The following is a 22,550-nucleotide window of genomic DNA, read 5'->3' as shown; positions in this document are numbered from 1 at the left end:
AACAAATACTGAGCAACACATTCACATGCTCACAGATGTCCCAATCAAGGCTGAAACGCGGACCCACAAAACCAGTTATACCGACTTTGAAACTCTGTGCCCAACATCCAAGTTGATTTTTCTTGTGTATTCCTTTCTGTTTATTTGTTTTATTTGGAGATCATGTTTAGTTTACTCACGCTGACACCATCTAGACCACAAGTTGTCTCATTTCTTTTTTATAAGTACTTTTTCTACTACTATAAAGTTTGAGAGCATCTAGAAAAAATACAATAGTTTTCAGTTTGGATCAAAGAAACATAAATGTTATATTTACCTGGCAGGGGAGACGCCATGATCACGAAGGTGGTTTTCCCAGGGCGAGGCTCATGCCTTGCTCTCCGGATGTGCTGACCCCTGTGATTTCCCCAAATGCGGGAAACTTGACTGCATCATTTGTGGTAGTGGGGAACTACCTTCGCGCTCTCACCTGAAAAAAAAAAAATGAAAAAGAGGGAAAAAAAGAAACATAACTGTTAAGGGTTATTTGCAGGATTTTAATTTTTTCCTTTTTAATCAAGAAAGAGATGAACAACCTTATATAAGGTCTATGTCCACAAAAATGAATTCCCACAAGTGGGTTTATATTACAGCTTTGGTGATTATGCTCATAATCCACAAAGAACTTGTGCTGGCCCCCTTCAAAAAATATTGCTCTAGACATGTGGCTGGTGAGTGGGTTCAGATCTCCTTATGACTGAAATGGAGTTGAGAACGAGGTGGCCGCATCAGATAGCCTAGGGAGAGTTCATTCAAAAATCAATGGAAACAAGAACTCACTGTATGGGTGTTTTAATGGAAAGGCTAATTAATTCTAAGTTATCTTCTCAGCCTACATCTTGATAATACTTAGGGAAATTTTAATTCTGGAATGCGGTGCATTGGTACATATTCCCTGTTTTGCATTAGGTCTGGTTATCCAATAAAAACTGTAAACACAAAACATTAAACAAGTTTCTTTATGAGCCAAAGAGATCAAATGAAATGTCTTTGAAAATGGGACAAACATTTCGTGTCTTTGGATGTAGACGTTTTGGGGTAAGGATGGGGTAAAATTAATAAAGAAGTTTTTATAGTACTTTCTGATCTTTCCCCATCTGCCTGAGAAAGAATCAACTCAAGGATATGTATGACTCATCTCCTTACCTGTCTAATATAAGAAGGATTAAGAAATAATGTCTTATGATATATTCTTTTGCTTTAACTTAGCCAGCATATATTAATAGGTTCAAGGTACAGGGGGGCTCCAAATATTTGTGCGAAAATTCTATTATATTTTAATTCCACATATCCATGAACCTTCTGAAGTCCTTTGGTGTATCCAAGAGTCACATTTGGAACTGCCTCCAGGTCAGCCCCTCCATGGACAAGTCGCAGCACCAATGTATCCACAATGTTTCAAAGGGAAAAGATTTGTAAAATATGCTGTCACTCTACAGATGCTCAGAATGCAAATAAAAAAATACAGCTGTTGGTCTCCTAAGAGTTCATGATCAAGAATATAAAAACACTCTCGTTTTTTGATAGTTTTACGTCTAGAAACATGGGTCACCGACTATACATGATAAATGATTTATTCGTATTGCATTAGGATCTTGGATACTTCGAGTTTGGCCACTAATCCAAAGACTGGTGGTTCAAATTCACCCAGTGCCTCCTGGGTGAAAGTCCTGATAATCTACTTCTTTAAAGATTGCAGTCAAGACCATCCCTTGGAGCCGTCCTGTTGTGCAATACACCAGTCAGAATCGACTGGCAGGCAGCTCATAGCAACAGTAGTAAAATATGACAGTAAGGTGCATAGTTAATAGCATTATATATCGTCCATGACTCTCCCTTCCAATAGCAGACCATGGGCCAATGCTTTGTGCAAAACGGAACTGAACATGGTGCACTAGCACTGCGCTACCATTAGTTGTTTCACATGCCACCACGGTGTGATGCCTCTGTAATGGGTGCTTCTTCTTTCCACCGAACAAGCTTGTGCATTCAGAATGGGTAACATGGGGTTCAGCACAGGTAAGCTCTTCACTGAACAAGCTTGTGCATTCAGAATGGGTAACATGGGGTTCAGCACAGGTAAGCTCTTCACTGAACAAGCTTGTGCATTCAGAATGGGTAACATGGGGTTCAGCAGAGGTAAGCATGCAGTCGACTTCACAAAGCCCAACAGCACACTTTGATTTTGAAAATTATGATCCAATAAATTCCCCATCACTCTGGTGCCACAGAGTGGATAGTTATCCTATGAGAGCCACACTTAGCCAATCAACTAGAATTTAAGATTTTTCTTTATGTTGTGAGATTAGGAGTAACAATTCTTATGTAGGAAACTTGTCAAATGAATTCCTTGATTCTATAGCTAGGACACAACCTGTTTCTACACGATACTCATCTGTTACATAAATATGTGTATTTACTGAGTGTCAGAATTCTTAGCTTCAACACCAGAGACCCAGGTTTGAATCCCGGCCAACGCACCACATACACAGTCACCATCTGTCTTCCAGTAGAGGCTTGCAGGTTGCAACGGAGCTTTCAGGCTACAATCGCCTAGGGAATAAGGACTGGTGATCCACTCCCCAGATAAACCATGCAAAGCACACAGATCTCAATGCTGCCGTTCGTAAGTAGGCTTGGGGCTTGTGCAGGACAGATTGTGTTTTTTCCTACTGTGCACGGGTCGCCAAGAGTCATCACAGCTAACAACAACAATATGCTAGACGTTCTTCCCAGATGGCTGAGTTACATTCATTAAGATATAAAATGCAGGCCTTGTTAAGGTTTCAGTCTAGCAAGTGAATGTAGACAATAGTTAGAAGATTGTATACTGTCTTAAGAGCCCTGGTGCTATGACAGTTAAATATTGAGATGTTCCTCACAAGATCAGCAGTTTAAGCACATCAGCTGCTCCTAGAAGAAAGATGAGCCAGTCTGCTACCTCATTCCCCCTAGACCAAGTCCACTGTCACTGTCGATTCAGACTCAGAGTAGCCCTATTAAGGGTTTGCAAGATGGTAAATCTTCATGGGAGCAGATAGCCTCAACTTTTCCCCAAGGACTAGCTGGTGGGTTTGAACTGCTAACCTTGTGGTTTGCTGTCCAGTGTTTACCCAACAATGTCACAATGAAACATGACGGATCAGTTTTATGAGGTTCTATTATGTAATGTTTTGCAGAGAGCTTACAAGTCAGAATCGACACAATAACTGTGGGTTTGGCTTTGGTTTACAATCCATTTGTTGTTGTTGTCAAATCCCATAGAGCAGCAGTTCTCAATCTGTGGGTCGCAACCCCTTTGGGGGTCAAATGACCCTTTCACGGGGTTCACCTAAGCCCAGCGGAAAACACATATTTCTGATCGTCTTAGGAACCAAGACACCGTTCCTCTGTTCTTCTCTATGTGGATCATCCCACATGCAGATACGCCCACATATGAGGACTGGTATGAAGACTGTGACCTATGCTACATCATGCTTCAAGACAAAAGTTCATTTATTTGTCATTAGAAATACATATTTCACAATATACAATTACATATTATTTTTGTGATGAATCACTATGCTTTAATTATGTTCAATTTGTAACAATGAAAATACATCCTGCCTATCAGATATTTAGATTATGATTCATAATAGTAGCAAGTGACAGTTATGACATATCAATGAAAATAATCTTATGGTTGGGAGTCACCACCACATGAGGAACTATATGAAAGGGTCACAGCATTAGGAAGGTTGAGAACCACTGCCCTAGAGTCAATTATGACTCAATTAATGGACATGCAATGGAACAAAGCACTGCCTGGTTCTGCACCATCCTATTGTTACCACTACTATATCTTCCTTTTTTATTTCCTTAACTCTCTAGTTTATCAAGCAAGATATCCTTTTTTGATAACATGTCCCAAATATGTGGAACAAAAACCTCCCCATCCTCGCTTCTAAGGAGCATTCTAGCTATCCTTCCTGCAAGACAGATCTGTTTGTTTTGGGGCAGTGTGTGGTATTTTCAATATTCTTTGCCAACAACATAAGTCAAATGCATCAATTATGCTCTGGTCTTCTTCATTAGTATTGTACTTCTTTACAGTATGTACAAGGTAACAATCAATGGACGTGAAGGTGGGGTAGGAGTAAAGCCAGATAAGAGAGAGGTTCATAATTGGGTATAACATAAATTTTAGTTTTATCTTTGGGAATAAAATGGGAAAACAAAATCCAAACACAAACTTACACCGTCAATTCATACCACTCTTTTTGTATGGTTGAACATCCAGAAAAAATATGCTTTACAGAAGAAATGTCCACTTGGCAAACAGGAGAGAAAATATTAACCAAATTCTCTTTTTTTGCCGTCGCACACGTTTCTGAGTGTATCAAATGCAGAATATGTGAAATTAAGGTCGTACATTTGTCACAATAATCCAGTTCAAATAATCTTGAATAAACAAACAACCATCTATTTCCTTCACCCATTTTCATTTTCTACTTGGAATGTCAGCACAATCAAATGAACTTGGATTTTCTGACTGGTAGCTGATTCTACAAATCATTTAATCCAACAATTTTAACAAGAATCAATTGGATTCTAATACATATCTGTTTCAGTGAGTTGCCATTGCTCATGTATTAATTCCCAGAAGGAAATGGCTAGCTCTTGGCTGACTGTGTGGTAAAGCCTGGTTATGAGAGATGAGGACCAACTTCTGTCTTCTAATCATGTGACGAGCTGCTGGGATTTAGCGTATTTTCTGGGACATCTTTGTGTATACCATTATCCTTCATTCTCACCATACAAACTGATACACCCTGAGATTTTCTATCCTCACATCCATAACCCATGATTCTGACTGACCCAAGAACAATGGGGGTGCTTCCTTGGAAGAAGGCATGGGGGTGGAGTGACCCATGAATATGCTCTGGCTTAAAAAAAAAAAACAACCCTCCAAAACCAAAAACTGTCATATGGCGAGATAGTAGTGGGTTTCAATGCTGTCACCTATTCAGTCCGCCCAGATGAACTAGAATCACCATTTCAGTTATATCATAGCTCGAGGCAAGAACATGTCACCCTCTTTATTTCCAGCTTCCAACAAGCTGCTTAGGCAGATGCTAAATGTGGTCCTCCCGGCCACGTTCAGTAGAGTGGCCTTTGTGTGGGTTAATTGAGCCCCCACTCCATTTAATAGGCTGTTGAAGTCTTATTGAAACGGAGCTAGTGCCGCAGGTTAAATACATTGCGGTGCTCTTGCTAATCCTCTCATTAGCAGGGCTGGAAAGCTTGTTGGGAGCTGTGAGTTTGCATATATTAACAGGGAGCTCTTCACTCAAGTGCTATCAATAAAATGACAAAGCCAGTTTGCAAATAGTGAAATCAACAGTGACACAAAGCTAGATACCTTAAAAAAATAAACAGCTTAACAACTGATAAATCTTATATTAACACTTGGGAGAAGGAAAGAAATAAGCTGGTGAAGGATGTCTTTTATTGGGTCAGACTTAAGACGGACACCAGACTGATGTCAGACCACTGACGAGACCAGTGGGTGAAGCTGGACTGCGAAGTGATGTTCATGGGCCACAGAGGCTGGACCCGCATTCGGAAGAACCCAGGATGGCCGTTATATAACTTTTTTAATAAGGAGGTGAAAAAAATGAAATATAATTATGGCAATGTCTGAAATAGATAGGATGGAAGAATGCAGATTGCCATCTCTCTAGGAAAACCATGTCACCCTCATCATTTCAGGAGGTGTGTGGGATCACGGGCAGACTCCTGCTTTGTGCCAGCAGGGGAAATAGTGTTGAAGGACTTGTAAAGAAGAAGAAGACAAGGCCATGCATGCCCTCGGTGGAAGACTGTGTTCCAGAAGTGCACATATTGGACGAGAAAATGGAAGGATGATTCAGGGGTGAAGGGTTTCCATGAGATGGTGATCGTATCAACAAGGGATCCAAACTACGGCCCCCAAGACAGGAATCATTGCCCAATGATGCCATCCATCAGCTAACCTTGATCCTTAGGAAAAGTCAAGGAAATTCTCCATGATCTCAATCAACACAATGGGCCTCATGGCTGTGTGAATTCTGATGGTATGGAGTAAAAGAGTATCTATATTTTAACGGGGGAGAGGGGTGGTGTGGTAGTTACACAGTTTTATGTCAACTTGAAAAATAAGAATGAAGGGGTGGAGTCTAGCCTGTCAATCAGGTCACAGCCTGGGGATCCCTCTTTGTGGCGTGGCCTTCTCATGAGGATCGTGGAACTTCTCTCTTCCTCCCTGTAGGCGGGCGGGACACACTTTCCCTGTTTCACACTCCTGGTGACTAGCCACATGGAACCATGCTGGTGGCAGCCAGAGTCCTGCAGACGAGTCCACTGTCATTGGACCCACAAGACTTTCTACCCACCAGCCTGTGATCTTCCTGCATTTGGCATCATTGCATGTGCTGCATGAGTCTGAAGAGGAATTCATGGGCTAATATTGAACTTATGGACCTGATCTGGACTGAGCTGGGATGTTTTATAATTACTTCTTGATAGAAAATTCTCTCTTACATTTATATTAGTGTCTCTGGATTTGTTTCTCTAGTCAACCTGGACTAAGAGAGGTGGGAAGAATTTTCCCCTGCCAACTGCCCCAAACCAAAATCTAAAGGCACACAGAGGATAGTGGTGAGTGACCATTTCCCTCATATTATTGAATAGAAGAGTCATTTTGTCATCGTCAATTGTATTTGTGTGGAAAGAGAAAATACCCAGGTTTTAAAAAACATCAAGTGTCTAAGGAACTGATCCAAGAATCCTAAAACTTGAGAAAATGTACAACTTGAGAGTTATTTAAGAAAGAATTAAAAAGCTTTTGATAGTTAACTCATGCCTGACCTAGTCAACTGTCAATTCCTAGTGGAATAGGGTAGCCTTTACATGTCTCCAAAAGCCCTTATAGAGCCTTACACACATTTTTCATTTCAATGGTTTTTAAAAATGCATGTATTGTCATCATTTCAGAGACCATTTCCAATGCCTGTAACCCAATGGTGGTTACTAACAAAACAAGATTTCTGTTGCATTCTTCCTCTAGTTTATCAGTTGAATGATGTATGATTGAAGCTCTCCTTTTCTATTTGAAACAATTTCCTAAGTCTTTTGAATACTATCAACTTTGGAAAATCAAAACATCCTTTTTAAAAATGAAAAAAACATATGGAAAACTTTTCTATTTTCACTGCTCTCCTAACCATTCTCTACCGATCTTTCCAATGTCCCTCTTGCACCACAGCCAGGATAGTTTTTCCAATAACCATAGTCAAATATTCATCTGCTAACTATAAATTCAGCAGATTAAATCCACCAGTTTCCCCATGAGAGAAGGATGAGGCTTTCTGCTCCCATAAAATTTCTCAGCCTCAGAAGCCCACAGGGACGGTTCTACTCTGTCCTGCATGGTCCCTGGGAGCCAGAACTGACTCCATGGCAGGGAACTTGGGTTCTCTCCCAGTAAACAGGAAAGCAGGTGCCTTACACTGGCTAAACTAGGCAGCTTCTCGCCAGCTTTCATTTTCCAAATGCCCCTTCCCCCATCTGGAACTAACTTTCTTCCTTCCTTCCTTCCATCCTTCCTTCCTTCCTTCCTTCCTCCCTCCCTCCCTCCCTCCCTCCCTCCCTCCCTCCTTTGTTTCACCTGAACTCCTGTTGAAATCTTTCTCCTTTGGGTCCATCTCAAACACCATCCTCCTTATGGGCTTTTGGATAATAGAATCGCAGACGCCACTGACCACTTTCACAATTGATCTGATTCGACCGTGACTTAGCAGGGAAGACTGGTTGGTGTTATAGGCGACAAGTGTGCTCACAGTCATCAGCCTTACAGGCCTTTGCTAGCAAACCATCAAGAATGTCATAAGGGCCTCGTCTGGGCTTCTGGGAGATGGTAAGGTCCTGGAGCTTTGCAGGAAACTGCTTGTTTTACACACAGGAATTGTTGCTAAAACTAGACAATGCTGCATAGGGGAAAAAATCTTACACGGTCTCCAAGTTATCTCTGAAATATCCAGCACTGCTCCTACAGGTGTGTAACTGACATTGTCTGTCTTCTTGGTTTTATCTCTTAACAGTTATTTTGACACTTCATCTACACATCATACAATTCAATAGTTCAATCATATCAAGAAGAACTGTACATTATCACAACAATCAATTTTAGAATACTTTATTCTTCCTTGTACTTTTGCAATTATTTTTTTCAACTGTGGCAAAAATATACTCAACAAAACATTCTCTAATTCAACAACTTCTACATTTGTAATTCATGTATACTCTTTGAAGCAGGGAACCAATAGAGAGGTCTGAGGGGCCGGCCCCAATCCTCCTTTTGTGGACAGCTCCCCTCACCCCCAGAAGAATTCATTTCAGAGGACAGTGCTGAAGCTACAGCTCAGGGAGAGGGACATGTCTGATCAGAGCACACAGAGCAAATGAAGGGGGAGGAAGAGAGAATGGAACACATACTGGCCCACAAAGCACTGAGGATGATATTCCTGCTCAGAGCAGCCAATGCACAGAGAAGACCATAGGGCCAGACCCACCATGAGACATGACATCCCTCACTGACCCATAGTGCTACAGAGGACAACACTGGAGACACAGTACAGGAATTGTACCCTATCTGACCCCACCACACTGACGTAAAACACTAAGGGCGTGAAACAGAACAGCAAGGGAAGCAGAGCAAGGAAGTCCCAAGGGAATACCAAAAATAGACTCTGAGGTCAGGGGATCGCACCCCATCAGACTCACTGGAAAACACTCCTAAAGGTCAACAAACAGACCTGGAACTATTTATAGGTTTTCTTTTTGTAGTTGGTTTTTGTTGTTGTTTTATTTTGTTGCTTTGCTTTGTTCTGTCTTGTTTTTGTGCAAATTATTGTCTCCACCTGTCTATCTAGATAAGATAGGTGGGATAGACAATCGGAGGAGAAAACAACAGGACAGATGGTTCTGGGGGGACATGTACATTGACCAAAAGGAAGTCATTCAAACAGAGCAAGAGGCTACCTTATGATTGAAGACCAGAAAGCTGTGAATCAGGGCACTGGTTTGACAGAACCTACATGCAATTTTTGTTCAGTTTGGCCAACTGGTTGTTAAAATGACACTTGTAATAAGAGTTCTCTCTAAGGTGAGTGGCTGGCAGCCATCCTTTGTGGGAATCACAAGTTTACATTTCTTACTCTTTTTTAACGTTCACCTGTAGAACAGCATCGTCTAAATTCTGGCAGTAATATTCATTCCTCCATAGCTGCAAAATATTAGAACTATGATTATAATGAAAGCAAAGAATATTGCAAATGAGGATACCAATGAAGGAGCAATATAGAAATATCTCAAATAACAGTTTTATGGCTTTTGTCAGGTATTATTTAATATTTTCATCAATATTTTAAAACTCTCATAATCTCATTTTGTACACTTCTTTTACTGTTCTTATTTAAGTTCAAACTGTATTAAATAATAAACCACCTTTTAGTATACATATTTTAAACAGCAAAGAGGGCAGCAGGCACCACTGAATCAGGGTCGCATGCTTTTACTACACTCACGCAATCTGTACGTGAGCAAGTAATTTGAGAATCTGGACGATATAAAGAAGAATGCAGCATCTGATTGGACAACGTTTCATGAACCACCTGTGCTATGGAGATGACACACCTTCATGTGCTGAAAACGAAGAGGATGTGAGGCGCTTCCTGACACACAGGGCAAAGACTACACTCTTCAGTATGATTACATCTCAACCAAGAGACTCTCAAGTCTGAGAGAAAGGCGCATCAGTCAGAACCAGTGTTGGAATTCAAGTCATTTAACAACCAGCTTGCTGCCCTAATTGCCATGTTAAGTGTAAGAAAATATATAGCAAAAGGTAGTTTACTATTTCATATAGTTAGTATTTAAGTAGGAAAAAAAACAAAAGAGGTGAACAAAACTAGATTGTTATAAGAGTTTCATATATTAACTCCCAATTAATAATTTTAAAAAGACAGGATTCTGTATAGAGTTGAGACAATTAAATTTATAGTTAATATTATATAAATCTTGTTAATCCTAGCACATTGTTTTCTTTATAGGATATTATTTCCTAGAAAAATGAGTCACCCATGGCATCTTCTCTGTTAGAGCCTATAAAGTTATCAATAAACCAATATTTTGTACTTTGAGCCACAATTGCATTTATACCTGAATATGTGAGATAATACTGGCAGGCAAGATAAGCAGAATTTACATGACCTTAAATCTGATTTCCTGAAATGAGCTCTATAATAATAAAACAGTTACCCAAAAAAATCTACAGTTTTAAAATTTTAAAGTTTCAAAATATTAATGAAAAAATACTAATACTACCTGACAAAAATAAAACTGCTATTTAAGATTAATAAAAAGAAACAAAAGTTCTCACAACCAGCTCAATAAGCAACATTATGATAAACAGGAAAAAAAGATCAAAGTTGTCAAGAATTTTAAGATCCATGGATGCAGCAGGCAAGTACTCGACACATCACATTAGGCAAAGATGCTCCCAAAAGACCTCTGTAGAGCGCTCAAATACAAAGCTGTCACTTTGCGGTGAGGACTAAGGTGCGCTGAGCCCTGTACTTTTCAATTGCGTCCCACGCCAGTTGGACAGTGAATAAAAAAGAGTGAAGAATTGATGTCTCTGAGTTACATTGCAGGCAAAGAATGTGGGCCGCCAGAAGAACAGGCAAGTCTGTCTCGGAAGGAGTAGATGCAGAAAAAGTAGTCCTCAGAAGACAGGATGGTGAGGTTTGGTCTCAAACTCTTCGGACATGCTAACAAAAGGAGCCATGCCCCGAGCAGGACATCCTGCTTGGGAAACCAGGGCTTCAGAGAACAAGGGGAAGACCCTCCAGGAAGTGGATTCACACAGTCCTTCCATCAGTGGGCTCAAAGCTAGCAAGGATTGTGAGGTTGGCACAGGACAGGGCACCGTTCTGTTCTGTTGTACCGGGGTCACTGGGAACGAGAGCTAACTGGATGCAAACGAACCACAGACAATGTTGTTCTGGAATAAATATCCTTCTGGAATGCCGCTGTTACTTTCCCTCCTTAGATGAAAGCCTTCCTGAGATAGTAGAAAATAAATTTTGCTCAGTATCCCTAATGACCTCACAGGCTTCAAAACTAAATAGGGGAGGAGTCATGCCGTTATTATCTCTGGATTGCCTGATGCGACCCTGCCCAAAGCCTTCCTATAGAAAACTATCAATAGCGTTTTTATTCATTTTTATCCTTTACAAGCTATTTTTGACAGCTTTATCAGGAAAACAATAGTAATATTTGAGAATACACTTCCAAATTAATTGAAAGGAATATAGAGCACAAAGCACATTCCATGAGTAGGAATTTGTAAAGTGTAAAATAATCATAATAATCTTTGACTAGATTGTATCAAGTATTTACTACTGGGAACCAGGATTCCCTGCCTATAGGCTTTAAGACTAAGATAAATGTGTGATAGTGATGTTTATTACTTGGAATTTCTGTAAAAGTATTTTGCTGCTATGTGCATATGGAAGTATTATCAATTTTGCCTTTTACTAATATCCCTACTGCTATTATTTGCGATAAGATTTCTTTGGAGGGCTCCCTGCAGATTAAGGACTGTTTCTTGGCTTTCCTTTCTTAAAAACAATATTTTATTGTGTTTTAGATGAAAGTTGACACATCAAATTTGAGTCTTTAAATAAATAGTATCCAAATAGTTTTATGTCAACGGTTATTGTTTTAACAAACATGCTGGCATGCTCATTCCTACCTTCATTTTCTATCCATCAGGTTTCCTTCCCTACCAGCCTTTTTCAGCTTTGCTTTTGGGTAAATGTTGACCATTTGGTCTCATACAGTTTATTCTTTAAGGGGGCACATTACTTATGGATGGTTTCTTTATTTTATGTCACTCTTTTATTTGGTTTAAAGATGACCTACACAAATAGCTTCAGTTCTCATGTTCATTGAGTGTTTTATGGCAATAATCCCTTTAGGGGATTATTCTACTCTCATTGCCAATAGCGATTTGCTGGATTAAACTACAATGGTCTACCAAAACTATCCTTAATTTTACCTGTCAGTTCTAAGCTGTTCTTTAACGGCATACTGTCTCAATTGGGATAACTACATGTTATTTCACCTGTGCTAGGAAGTCTGCATGTTAGACTTTCTGTGGGTAGGTAAATGATCTTTATTGGAAAAGAACAACTAGAAATTCCCAGGATGGTTGTAAACATTTCCAAGATTACATACAAGTAAGCAGTTGTTGATAGGTAGACCAGAGACTACGCACAATAGGTCCTCCACATCCACTTAGTGTGCCTCCTGGACCAGTAGTACCAGGATCACCTGGGGGCTTCCTGAAAACGCAGAATTTCAGATTCAAACCAGACCTGCTGCATGAGAATTTTCACTTTAATAAGACAGCTGGGTCAGTCGTATACACAGTAGAGCCTGAAAACTCTACTCACAGACAATGTTGCTGGAAAAGAAATAATACTTTTAAAACTTCCAGAGACCCCAAGGCTTGTTATCAAGCAAAAATAAGACATAAACATATTTGTATTCATTCCTTTCTGTCACAGAGGTGTTCGTGTTGTGCCTTTGAGAACCTCCCTCCCCCAACTCTATCTGTGTACAACAATAGGTGGCGCCACCTGGTTCTGTCCATCCGCCTCCTCATTCTTAGGCTGGAGCTGATTGCTGCAGCCGCTGCGTCAATCCCTCTCATGGAGGGCGCGCCTCCACTTTATCAAGCATGATGTCCTTTTCCCGGGCACTCGGTTCTCCTGACAACATGCTCAAAGTCCAGTACATGAAGTCTAACCAGCCTTGTCTCTAAGGAACATTCTGGCTGTACTTCACCCAAGACAGATTTATTTGTTCTTTTGGAAGTCTGTGGCAGTTTTAGTATTCTTTACCCACACTATAACTCACATGCACTGTTTCTTTTTCAATATTCCTTATTCAATTTCCCACTTTCATATGTCTATGAGGCAATGGAAAATACCATGACGTGGGTGAGTGCACCTTAGGCCTCAAAGTGTGCAGCAGATTTACCAAGGGCAATGTATCACTCGATCTCTTAGGTGCTATTTCCATGAACATTGATTGTGGATCCAAGCTATCCTTGATAAATTCCATCTTGTCTCTGTTTATCATAATGTTACCTATTGGTCCAGTTGTGCTCCAGGTAGTCTGGGACAAGAAACACCCCGAAACAATGGTATTGCTAGCATTCCTTTTCATTTGTTTATAATAAAAAATATTTTCTCTGGGTCAAGAACGAAACCTCCCTGCCAACTGACATGAAGAGTCAGCTGTCACCTGCTGATTCAATTGAGTTGACTAAAAGAACCGGTACTTAGTGCTGCTAACCAACAGGTTGACAGTTCAAATCTACCCTTTGCTTCCATGGGAAGAAGATTTGGTGATCTACTTCCATAAAAATCACAGCCAAGAGCACCCTGTGAGGGAGTTGTACTGCATCACGTGACATTGGTTCGGCTCCACGGTGGCTCCGTGGCACCCAGCTGCAACAACGGCACCGTCTGTCATCCTCTGCGAAACAGGTTCTATTAAACTTAGAACAGCAATTTTTGGCCAATCTACAATTTCAATCGCAGGATTCCAGGATATGACACTGCAAATCCATTCTCTGCTAGGGGTAAAAATTCAGGTTTTATATTAGGTAAGAAGGCTAGGGGTTTTCTGGTCTACAGTCACATTTCCAAATGTATAAGACATTGCTGATCCCGCTTTGTGAAAAATAAATGAACAGACACGTGAGCAACCCATAGGCAAACAATAAACCTGATCAACTGAATGGCCGGAGGATCCTATCAGGTTATACGCGTGCTCTCCTCTTCTCTCTCTCTCCTCTCCTCTAGAAAATAAGATTTGTCAGGGAGTTTCCTTCGAGAAGCACCTTGTCATTTCAGCACTCTTTAAGACAACTGTGGAATGCAAGAGGGAAATTCTGCCTTAAGAATTCCCCGGTATCATGTAGCCCCAAGTTGGAACTGATCACATTTATCAAACGCTGTAGAAGTGCTAATAGTATGCATTGTTAGCCACAGTTAATGAAATCAAGGGAACACCTTCAGTACTCTGGTGTGTGTGTGTTTGTGGGTGTAGGTGCAAGAACTGTTCTTTGGGTAAGAAAAGGAGGAGCGATAACAACAGAGGCCAGTGTGTGCCTTCCTCTTTTACACGGTAGTCATTGGAATGATTGACTCAGTCTGGCGGGAGACTGACAATTCCTCATGAATCTTCTCCTGGTGGCCAGCAAAAATATAGCAAAAAATGGAAAGAGAGCAAGGAGACTAAAGCAGCTCTTTTAAAATGGGAGGAGGACAAAGCTATATGCTATATAATAAAAGGACTTTTTCTATTAACTCTAACTTTGATGGGGTTTGACAGAGAAACATAATCCTGAAATATTCACATTTTGCTTTCAAAGCAGAACAGCATGCAGGAGCAGAAGGCAGTAAAAACAAGAGTGGAGGGGAAGTTTATTCAGTCCGCCAGTGTTCAGCTCCTTTGAGCATCGCAAGGCAGCATTGACCTGAAGCCTCTGGAACTACTCTTCCCTTCAATAATAACAGAGCCATCATTTTCTTCTTATATCAAGAAATACGCTTAAAAAATAAAAATTCTGGGTCTAGTTTGTTTTATGGGGGGGGAAGCCCCTCAACTTTTAAAAACGGAAAATTTCTAAGTTAGTAATCTATGCTCTAAGATATAGTGGAGAACAAAGAAAAACTCAATTCATTTCATTTTGTAAAAGGCATCTATATTGATGCAAACCTGGACATGAAATTCACTTCAAAGAAGACTTTTGGGTTAGGGTCCCAACAAGACCACACATCTCAAATAGCCTTAGGGAGGGCATTCATTAAGTCTTAAAACACGAAAAGACAAGACAAAGACAAAAACAGATCACACGGAAGAAGGACATCCTTAGCATGAGGTCACCATGGCAACCGAGTGGTTACAGATGGCTTTCATGGGTCACGGGAAGACAAAGAAGACAGTCACAGGAACGTGTTTGGTGGCAGACAAATCCATCGCAGGTCCACGTGGACCTACAGCACAGAGAATGGGGCCGTGAGTGGGGAACTTCCCCTATTGTAGCTGGAATCTCTTACAAGATAGGTCTAGCGTTGTGCGCCCAAGGCAATCATGGTGGGACTCAGGTCTACGCAGCCCAAGTACTCCCTCTCCATAAAGGCCCACCCCTAAGGAAGACTGCTTCTCCCTGAGCTGGTTAGGGGGGTGATAATAATACACTTCCTAATGCATGCTACCTGGAGGGGGGTGGCTCTCAAACTCGCTGAGGACTAATGAATTCTTAACTCATAGTGACCCTTTAGGCAGTGTAGCACCACTCCATTTGCGTTTCTAAGACTTTCAATCTTTTTAGGAGGAGACAGGCTCATCTTTCTCCTGGTGGGTTCAAACCACCAACCTTGTGGTTGCTCAATTCGTATGGATCAAACGGGGAAAAATGACAAAGTTTAAAATTTTAAACTAAGTCCATCTCCATTAGAGAGTTTGCAATGCGCATTGTCTGACAGCAATGCTGTTCACCTCCTTCATCACTGGTCAGAGGGGACTCTGTGGACGCTGAATCCCCACGGGAACGCTGCAAATGGCTTTTGGATTTTCACTGTCATTCACAATCTTCCATGCACCCAGTTACAGTGATTAGAATTTATAATAAATATTTTAGGGGTACAATTCAATCCATATCACGTTATTACATTACATGACAAGGGAAATTTTGTAGATATGATTATGTAAAGGATCTCGAGATGGATTATCTGGGACTAAATTTAATCATAAGGGTGATAGTTATAGAATTGTCAGTTTGAAAGGATAATGAGTGGAGGGGTGGAGTCTAGTCTGTCAATCAGAGCATAGCCAATGAGGCTTCTATGTGGGCATGGTCTTCTCCTGAGGATTCTGGGAACTCCTGTATTTCCTCCTTGGAGTTGGGAGACTCTGCTCACACCCTGGGAGACATAGCAGCTGATAAGACACATGGACCCACCCTGATGCAGAGACCCCTGCCAGCGCTGAGATGTTTCCAATGCCACTGGATCCAAAGACTTTCTACCCACTGGCCTGTGATCTTCTACATTTGGTGTCATTGTGTGTGTTTCGTGAGTCTGAAGAAGACTTTATAGATTGGTATCAAATATTTGACTTATGGACTTGATCTGGACTGGGTTGAGATGTTTTCTCAATGTTCAATTGCTCTTATATATAAACCTCTTCCTTATATACATATGTGTGTCCATGGATTTGTTTCTCTAGTACACCCAGACTGACCCAATAAGATTCCTCATAAGAGGGAAGCAATATAGTTAAGGGGAAGGCAGTGTGATGATGGAGCTGAGATTGGAGAAATGCACTTTTTAAAATGGAGGAAGGGGTCACAATCCAAAGAGTGTTAGTATCTAATAACTACAAAAGATAAGGGAACAAATTCTCTCTTCAAAGACTAAAGATCTAACACGTTGGTTCCAGCCCAAAGGGATGGTTTGGGACTTCTGAATTCAAGAACACTAAGAGGAAAAGGTTGTCTTCTTTTTAAGTCACTGTGTTTGTGGCATCATGTATTACAGCAACGGGAAACTAACGGCAAGAATGAAAAGACAATAAAAGTCCACATTCATTGTTGTTTCTTAAACAGCTAAGTAAAGGATACTTTTCTTTTTTAGCAAGACAGAATTCAATAATCTATTTAAAATAACAGCATATAAAAACCTCATGATTCTATTTGAATCTTGTTTTGGAAGTTTTAGCAAATGAGATAGAAATTGAAGTACTTCTATTGGAAGAGGGCAGGAGAGTGGTTCAGTTACCAGAAAATATCAGAGTCATATAAGAAAATATAAGAGTAATTCCACCAAAATGTTTATTATCTTGTAATTACTGCCAAGAAAATGAAACAACTTAATTCATAAAGGGTCTTTATATGCTTTAGCACAGAGACAAAACTATGAAGTACAACACATGCTTAGAGATAACAAATTTAGTTATTTCGTTAGCACCTATTATCAGGATGACAAAAGAAAAATCGTGTAAAAAACCTAGGTATTAATTGGTCTCATCTCTTATTCATTAATAATGTTCTTTATAAGGTTGTTCATCCCTGGGGACTTGGAACTGACATGGTCCTGTGATCCCTTCCTACTAACGTCTATGACACGACCTCAGACACATTCATCCAAACAAAGACAACAGCAAGAGGAAGTGAGAAAGATGTCTACAGTGTCCCAGAATTGGAATGTCCACTAGAACTGAAGACCCAAGATGGCAGCAATTTTATTCCCTGATGCATTCTCAGCACTTAGAATAATGCCTATCAAAGTGTACAAAGCAAATAAATGTGTGGAAAGAGGAAAGAAATGAGTTTCTAGGTTGAAAGAGCCTTTGAAATGACTACCAAAGAATAAAGAAAGCTAAGACTAACCAACGTGGTTTATCAGCAAGACTTTTCAAAATATGCAGGCTAAAGAGAATACCCAACAATCTTCCCAAGAGAACAGAAACTAGTGCACACAGGAGATCAGGAGTCAAAGCAAGTTTGGAAAGTGGGTTTTCAAAAGCAACAATGAAAAACAGAAGATACTGGAGCAATACCATCATAATTCTTAAGGAAAATATAGAATTCAACAGTTAGCCAATCTATCAATCTGATATAAAAGTAAGATATAGATATTTCAAACATATAAATTCTCAAATAGATTATTTTCTATCCTTTTTAGGAAGCAACTGGAGAATATATTCAACCAAAATGAGCCAACCATGTAAGATACAGGCAGAAGACACAGAAATGAAGTACTCAGTGCAGCCAATGGTTGAAGGAAGAACTCAGCGTGTGGTTGTACGTGATAGTCTGGGTACTTTAAAGAAACAAATCCACAGAAACTCCTGTATAAGAGAGAGTTTTATATGAAGGTTAAGTGTGCATCAAGAAAACATCCCAACCCAGTGCTGCCCAAGGCCACAAGTCCAACATTAACCCATTAACCCATATGTCCAACACCAATCCACAAAGTCCTCCTCTATCTCACAAAACACACGCAATGATGCCAACTGCAGGAGGAACGCTGAGTCAGTGAGTGTGTAAGCATCTCAGCACTGCAGGGGTCTCCACATGGCTGCTCCAGCACCCAGGGCTGCATCGGGTTGGTCCATGTGACTTCTCCTTGGAGATGTCTTGCAGGAAGTCAGCCTTGCAAGCTGAAGGAGGGAAACTGCTAAAGTGGGGTGGGAGGGATTGGGGGTGGGGTGGTGAGTTGTAAGGAAAAGAAAAATTGCTCATATATAAGTTGAAGTTAAAGGAAATTAAAACAATTCCATGAGAGCCAAAATATGATCTTAAGTATACATATTCCACATGAATTTTGAGAACATTTCAAGGATAGATTTGATGCACCGGACACTGATGACAGAAGACCTGATAAACTGTGCGATGACATCAAGAACATGTGTTTTTGCCATAACTAAGCAAAATCAAAGGCAGTGACTTAATCATTTAGGGCAAGTAAAGTCAATGTATGGAAAAACATTTCCAATTTTTAAAATTGTTCTACAGGAAGGAAAGGCAAGAAGGCAAATATCCAACTTTCCTGTGTCCTCTCACATTTATACCTGCAGAGAACTGACAATGCTTGCCTCTGAAAATGTATGACTTAAAGTCAAAGCTTCATTTTTGGCTGCATGTTGAAAATGGGATTAAAGTTAATAGAAGAGGGAAAAAATAACATAATACACGAAGAAAGCAAATATCACAAAAATGGCAGAAAAAAAATCAAAGACTCTGAAACTGGGTCTTCATTGTAGTAGAACAGCTAAGACAAATGGAAGAAATGATGAAATCAAAATGCGAACAGAAAATTTCAAAAGGTGAAAATATTATAATGAAATGTGAAAATCCCTAAAGTAAGAAAACCCAAAAGGAGAAACTCACTCAGCAATTTTAAACGTTGAGAAATCAAGAAAAAATTGAAACCTTGCCTTGCAATATTAAAGGTTCTATGGACAAAATAACGACTGCTTCCGGAAGCACCAAAAGCAGATGGAAGGACACACAGAATCAGTGTACCAAACAGAAACGCGTCGGCTTTCCACCGTGTCAGGAGGTGCAGAGGAGCAGGAACCAATGGTACTAAAAGAAGTTCATGCTGCTCTCAATGCACTAGCCAAAACAAGGCTCCAGGAATTGATGGAATAGCAACACAGGTTTGGGTATCGAAAGAAGAGTAGGTATAGATATCGAAAGAAAAGTAGATGGAGACAGCGATGGGCCTATTCTCACCCAGATGATATGAAATGGGGAAATATTCTCAGTTAAGGAATCTTCTAAATATCTAGAAATTACACAAGCTAAAAAGTCACTGGCTTAGCCTATGTTTCAAGGCAGCTCTGCCTAATATGCTTGATAAACAGCCTTTCATTTATATCACCGCTAATCTCATCCCGAGGAGCCCTGGTGGTGAAATGGTTAAGTTCTCAACTGCTAAGCAAAATGTTGAAAGTTTAATTCAGTGCAACGGCTCTGCAGGAGAAAGATCCAATAATCTGCTCCTGTAAATATTTGGCACATGGAGTGTACGTCATATCAGACTTGAGTCCACAGTACTTACGACGACCTCTCACACCACCCCCAACAAAAGAATGCAGCCAACTCTACTAGAAAGACCTTAGGATGCTGCATAAGGCTCAACCACATATAATGCTCAGAACTAAATGTAATTTCCCCCAGTCCAATGAGTTGAAGATGATTATTCCTATTAGAGAGATGTGGAACTGAGACCCAGCAGGATAAGTGACATGCTCCAAAAAATTCAGCTCTAAAGAAGATTCTGGAATCTGCCTTAGAAACTCCATATCCTTTCTACTACCACACACTTCACCTCTGATCACAGAGGTTCAGGGTCACTGTGTCCCTCCTGGAAATGGTAATCAGTAAGACAACATTCAAACTAGATGTTGAAGACTGGCTGGTCTGGTGGGGTGCACTGACACAAGGGAGAAAATAAGTCTTTACTGAACCCCAGTAACATGAACATGTGCAGCTCTGTGCTAGATTCTCACGAACATGTTTTCGCATCCAACCCTATTTTGTTGAAGAGTACAAATGACACTTGTTTCTTGGAGCATGTTAGCCTGTAGAATGTAATGGAAAGATATTAACCCATCCTTGGTTTGGTTACTCATAAAATGACAGATATTCAAGATGTCTATTATCAAAACGAATGCCTATGTTTTCTGTTTGAAACATCTGAAAAATGTGTTTGTTTCTCTGGGGACACTGTAGACGCCAATGATGCTTTACAGTTACTTCTGATGCTGATTCTTTCCTGACAATATCTCTTCTCTACTTTTTAAAATAAACTTTAAAAAATTTTGAAATCCTCTGTTAGTTCATTCTCATGGTCAAATCATAGGAAGCGGGTTGGTTCATTTGAAACACAAGTTAAGGGAAGTATAGAAATGCAGTGTGACCAAAAAAACATAAAATAAAAGGAAAATTTGGTTGGTTTTAGACCCTCCAGAGGCATTTGATCCATAGAATTCTGGTCTCCAAGGGAGATAAAATCCCAATTTTATTTCTCTGTCCCAAAGAGCAAGTGTTTTGATCACTGGGTTTGATATGCCATTTTAGATTTCATCTTCTTTGAAGAAGCACTCCTAAACTTAGTTCATCTTAAAACAAAAAGTACCAGTCAAACTGAAAATCATAAAGCGTTTCATGGGGTGTGGATTTTCCCAACAACTTTAAAGGGGGCTGTTAAAAAAACACACAGAGTTTTAATCATTTCACTGCATTTCAGTCTTCCTTTGAAGCCCACATTACTCCAACTAGTTCCTGCCCGTAAATGAGACCAGAAGAGCATAGGTGGTAAAATGATACAGTGGGGCTTCTATCTTCTCCATCTCCAGTTGTAGAGGATGAAATATTCGTTTGCCAGATCAAAGTTACAGCCTGTGGATATGGACACACAGATCAACTGTTTTCAAGGAAAAAGAAGCCAGAAGAGTTGCCCATGTAGGTCCTCATTCATAAATTTGTCTTTGAAAAGCATTGTTGATTAAAGTGAGGCACACACATCTAGAAAATGGAGTTTTCATTATTTTCAAAAAAATAGTATCTTTGTCATAGGTATTTCTTATTATTTTCTGGAAGGAAAGGCCTGAAAATCTTTCTTAAATATCTTCAGTTTTTATTGATTGTTTTTCAGAAAATGTTGCTCATGTCTTATTTATTTTTTGAACTTTATCAGCCTATATTTTATGTGCCATACAATTCAATGATTTAAGTATTTTTAAAAGAGTTGTGTAATCATCACCACAATCAATTTTAGAACACTTTCCTCATTTTTATACCCATTATTAGCTTCCCATTAGCTCCCAACCTCCCTTTACATAACTCTAAAGAACTATTAATTTAGTTACTCCCTCTATGAAATACTTATCTTGGACTTTATACAAAAAAACTATATAAAAAAACTACCAATAATAAGAACAAAATAAAACACAGAAAAACCTCAATCAAAAAGATGATAATGAAAAGTAGGACAAATTAATAATGGGTCTAATGAGAAAACAAATGATAATATTTTCAATTTTAACCTACCTATCTCTGAAGCAATCCACTTTCCAATGCATTCTGAGGGCATGACTTTTCACCTCCCTAGTCAATGGTTTTAGGGAGTTCAACGGAGGCTTAATTGTAGTGGTGACTCAGCAAAGTTGAGCTTTCACTGACATCACAGTCTCCTACAAATTAGATGCTCAAAATTTAAGCTCTACTATACTTCCCTCCTCTGATCTTGGATTTTATTATTTGCAATACTTGGATCACATTGGTTGGTGTACTCCAGTTTTTAGATGAAGCTACTTAGGTACAGGGAGGTTGAGCCAACTCCCTTCTCAAGGTCACTCAATCATTACTGCCCAAATAGATTTCCAAGTTAAAAAAAAAATCATCTAGGAGTTGTGATGTTTCAGGGACTAAAGCACTTGGTTATTCCATAGGAGAAAGATGTAGCAGTCTGCTTCTACAATGAAGCCCTGTGAGTCAGCTCTACTCCATCCTATGGGGTAACTGAACTTTGGAATCAATGCAACAACACTGTATTTGGTATTTTGCTCCTCCATTCTAAACTATTTTTGTCACACCTACCCAGAAGACCCTGGGGGTATAAATAGGTAATGCATTTGGCTGTTACTCACAAGGTTGGAAGTTCAAGTCTACCCAGAAGTACCTCAGAAGAAAGGCCTGGTGATGTACTTCTGAAAAAAAAATCAGCCAATGAAAATCTTATGGAGCACAGTTCTACTTTGAAACAGATGGTATCACCATGAGTCAGAGTCAACTGAACTGCACCTGGGACCATGGGTCAGCCATAATAACACAACAG

General features: G+C 39.9%; 1 non-coding gene across 1 annotated transcript; it reads left to right on the top strand.

Moving 5' to 3' along the window:
- The first annotated feature begins 308 nt into the window (after positions 1-308).
- LOC142447342 (U1 spliceosomal RNA) lies at positions 309-472 on the top strand. Its single transcript, XR_012784083.1, has one exon. It is a non-coding gene; the product is annotated as a U1 spliceosomal RNA (small nuclear RNA).
- Positions 473-22,550: the final 22,078 nt, after the last annotated feature.

Source organism: Tenrec ecaudatus, chromosome 4 (assembly GCF_050624435.1).
Source record: "Tenrec ecaudatus isolate mTenEca1 chromosome 4, mTenEca1.hap1, whole genome shotgun sequence".
NCBI lineage: Eukaryota > Metazoa > Chordata > Mammalia > Afrosoricida > Tenrecidae > Tenrec > Tenrec ecaudatus.
Note: the sequence above shows the minus strand (reverse complement) of the source record. Positions and strands in the feature narration are given on the sequence as shown.